The following is a 3,923-nucleotide window of genomic DNA, read 5'->3' as shown; positions in this document are numbered from 1 at the left end:
GAGAAAGCGGGCTTAAAGCATTACTGTTTAGCACCCGAGGCGCGGCTATTGCAGCGGCGGCGAACGTGCTATGTAAACGCATTGGAGCAGCGTATGAAAAACTACAAGCGTCCAGCGGCGGTAGGCTTATAGCTTTGCGAAGTCGTCGAGACGAGTAGCCGACGCAGGCAGGCACGGCTCGAGGCGGGTAACTGCAGCAGACAGATGGCGTGTTGCTGCTGACGAGTTAACCGGCAGAAGGCAAACGGTTGGTCGGGAGAAAGAACAGTCAGTTGTATAGCTGCATGCTGCAGTCGACGCGGGCTGGCGCTTTAAACAGCAAAAGGCCGGCGCCGACTTTCAGTAACGTTCGCAAGGCTTTTAAGCCGAGTGATAGAAAAGGTCTGTATTTATACAGTAAAAACGCTCAGTCGAGCAACGGGTTTAAACGCCCTCGGATAGTTATCTGGTTGATCCTGCCAGTAGTCATATGCTTGTCTCAAAGATTAAGCCATGCAAGTGTAAGTACGAGCTCACGTACAGTGAAACTGCGAATGGCTCATTAAATCAGTTATGGTTCATTTGATTGTACGCTTTTACATGGATAACTGTGGCAATTCTAGAGCTAATACATGCGTAAAGCGCCGAACTGACGTGAGGCGCGCATTTATCAGACCAAAACTAACCGGCTTTCGGGTCGTTACAATGGTGACTCTGGATAAGCTTGCGGATCGCACGGCCTAGTGCTGGCGACATCTCATTAAAGCAACTGCCCTATCAACTATCGTCGGTACGGTATCGGCCTACCGAGGTTGTAACGGGTGACGGAGAATCAGGGTTCGATTCCGGAGAGGGAGCCTGAGAAACGGCTACCACATCCAAGGAAGGCAGCAGGCGCGCAAATTACCCATTCCCGGCTCGGGGAGGTAGTGACGAAAAATAACAATGCAGACCTCGTACGAGGTCCTGCAATTGGAATGAGTACACTTTAAACTTTTTAACGAGTATCCATTGGAGGGCAAGTCTGGTGCCAGCAGCCGCGGTAATTCCAGCTCCAAAAGTGTATATTTAAGTTGTTGCGGTTGAAAAGCTCGTAGTTGGATATAGGGACGGCGAGGTTGGTCGGTCGAAAGGCTAGCACTGGCCTCGTTGTTCTTGTTGGTCGGTGCCTTCGCGGTGCTCTTAACTGAGTGTTGCGGTGGTCCGGCAAGTTTACCTTGAAAAAATTAGAGTGTTCAAAGCAGGCTTTACGCTTGTATAATGTTGCATGGAATAATGGAATAGGACCTCGGTTCTATTTTGTTGGTTTTCGGAGCACGAGGTAATGATTAATAGGAACGGACGGGGGCATCCGTACTGTGCCGTTAGAGGTGAAATTCTTGGATCGGCGCAAGACGAACGACTGCGAAAGCATTTGCCAAGAATGTTTTCTTTAATCAAGAGCGAAAGTCAGAGGTTCGAAGACGATCAGATACCGTCCTAGTTCTGACCTTAAACGATGCCGACTAGCGATCGGGCAGTGTCGAACTTAAGAACTGTCCGGCAGCTTCCGGGAAACCAAAGTCTTTGGGTTCCGGGGGAAGTATGGTTGCAAAGCTGAAACTTAAAGGAATTGACGGAAGGGCACCACCAGGAGTGGAGCCTGCGGCTTAATTTGACTCAACACGGGAAATCTCACCCGGCCCGGACACAGCGAGGATTGACAGATTGAGAGCTCTTTCTTGATTCTGTGGGTGGTGGTGCATGGCCGTTCTTAGTTGGTGGAGCGATTTGTCTGGTTAATTCCGATAACGAACGAGACTCTTACTTGCTAAATAGCTGCTCGACCCATTGGGTCGGAGACAACTTCTTAGAGGGACTAGTGGCGTTTAGCCACACGAGATTGAGCAATAACAGGTCTGTGATGCCCTTAGATGTTCGGGGCCGCACGCGCGCTACACTGACCGGATCATCGTGTGTTCCCTAGGCCGAAAGGTCCGGGTAATCCGTTGAACCCCGGTCGTGCTAGGGATAGGGACTTGCAATTGTTTCCCTTGAACGAGGAATTCCCAGTAAGCGCGAGTCATTAGCTTGCGTTGATTACGTCCCTGCCCTTTGTACACACCGCCCGTCGCTACTACCGATTGAATGGTTTAGTGAGGTCCTCCGATTGAGCCTGGTACGTGCGGCAACGCACTCGCCGGTGTTCGAAAAGACGATCGAACTTGATCATTTAGAGGAAGTAAAAGTCGTAACAAGGTTTCCGTAGGTGAACCTGCGGAAGGATCATTAACGAATCGAAATTTGATTTCAAGCGACGTCTCTTCTTCGAAGGGACCGAGCCCTGTAACTGTTATAGTTCGGTCGCGTTGCTTCCTGACAGCGGGAGTAATAATTCAGCACGCAAGTGCTGGCGCGGCCGCTTCTTTTTGAACACGATTTTTTGGTTGCATTGAGATTGATTAACACGAGAGATCTCTTAGCGGTGGATCACTCGGCTCGAGCGTCGATGAAGGACGGAGCTAGCTCCGAGAAGTAATGTGAATTGCAGGACACATTGAGCATCGATATTCTGAACGCGTATTGCGGCCTCGGGTAATCCTGGGGCCACGTCCGTCTCAGGGTCTTTAACACACCGATCCTTTCATTAGTTTGAAAGTGCCTGCGACTCGTTTCTTAATTAAGGAGCGTGTCGTCAAAGACAGCTGGTCTGGCGATTTCACAGCTGAAGCGTGAGCAGCCTGCTGGCCTCGGGTGAGGTAGCAACGACGGTAGGTGCTCGAGAATAAGTTAAGTGACTTCAAAAGGCCGACGTACAAAGCGCATGTACTTTTATAGTACATCACTTTTGACCTGAGATCGGGCGGGACGACCCGCTGAACTTAAGCATATCACTAAGCGGAGGAAAAGAAACTAACAAGGATTCCCCTAGTAACGGCGAGTGAAGCGGGATAAGCCCAGCGCTAAATCCGAGCCTTTTTGGAGGGCGAGGAAATGTAGCGTATGGAATTCAGCATGCGGCGAACCAACGACTGCCCACGTTCTTCTGATCGAGGCCTTTTCCCAGAGCGGGTGTTAGGCCCTTGGCGGCGGTCGTAATTCGTCCTAGCGGTTTTCCCGGAGTCGGGTTGTTTGGAAATGCAGCCCTAAGCGGGTGGTAAACTCCATCTAAGGCTAAATACTGGCTCGAGACCGATAGCGAACAAGTACCGTGAGGGAAAGTTGAAAAGCACTTTGAAGAGAGAGTTAAAGAGTACGTGAAACCGCTTGGAGGCAAACGGAGGCGCCCATCGAGTCGCCGGACGTTTTCAGGCGCTGCGAGAGCTGTCCTACTGTTTGAGTGATCTTCGGAGACTCTTACGGTTGCGCTGGCGTCGCGGCGCTGCACTAGCGTTCGGCGAGGGCCGCGACCGGTTGCTGGGCTGACTTTGGTCGTTCGCAAGGTAGCTCTTCTTCGGAAGAGTGTTATAGGCGTTCGATTAGCTTCGGCTCGGCGACCGAGGAGAGATTCCGCGTCGGTCTTCGGACAGGCTGCGTGTTGATCGCTGGAATACGGCTTTGGAAACTGCTCGCAGTCTCTAGAGTTTGTACAAGGCCTTCTTCGCGTTAGCGCTCAGACGCCAGGGGTCTGCGGCTTAAGCTGGCCACGTCTCCGACCCGTCTTGAAACACGGACCAAGGAGTCTAACACGCGCGCGAGGTGTTGGGCAGTACGAAACCCGAAAGCACAGTGAAGGCAAACGAGGCGAGATCCTTTCATTAGGCGCATCGCCGGCCGATCCCATAGGCCGCGTCCTAGGGGTCGAGCAAGAGCGTGCTTGTTGGGACCCGAAAGATGGTGAACTATGCCTGAACAGGCTGAAGCCAGAGGAAACTCTGGTGGAGGGCCGTAGCGGTTCTGACGTGCAAATCGATCGTCGAATTTGGGCATAGGGGCGAAAGACTAATCGAACCATCTAGTAGCTG

At 51.9% G+C, this 3,923-nt stretch overlaps 3 non-coding genes across 3 annotated transcripts in view; all 3 read left to right on the top strand.

The window, feature by feature from the left end:
- Positions 1-442: 442 nt before the first annotated feature.
- On the top strand, positions 443-2,250 carry LOC145845577 (small subunit ribosomal RNA). Its single transcript, XR_014370438.1, has one exon. It is a non-coding gene; the product is annotated as a small subunit ribosomal RNA (ribosomal RNA).
- Positions 2,251-2,432: 182 nt separating this feature from the next.
- Positions 2,433-2,585, top strand: LOC145845614 (5.8S ribosomal RNA). Its single transcript, XR_014370471.1, has one exon. It is a non-coding gene; the product is annotated as a 5.8S ribosomal RNA (ribosomal RNA).
- A 222-nt stretch (positions 2,586-2,807) lies between these two features.
- Positions 2,808-3,923, top strand: part of LOC145845586 (large subunit ribosomal RNA) — a 3,631-nt gene continuing 2,515 nt past the window's right edge. Inside the window, exon 1 of the ribosomal RNA XR_014370447.1 lies at positions 2,808-3,923. This exon is cut by the window's right edge and continues 2,515 nt beyond it. This is a non-coding gene — a ribosomal RNA (large subunit ribosomal RNA).

The sequence above is a fragment of the Thalia democratica genome, unplaced genomic scaffold (genome assembly GCF_965202585.1).
Source record: "Thalia democratica unplaced genomic scaffold, ktThaDemo2.hap1.1 HAP1_SCAFFOLD_94, whole genome shotgun sequence".
Classification (NCBI taxonomy): domain Eukaryota; kingdom Metazoa; phylum Chordata; class Thaliacea; order Salpida; family Salpidae; genus Thalia; species Thalia democratica.
This window is presented reverse-complemented; position numbering and strand designations above follow the sequence as displayed.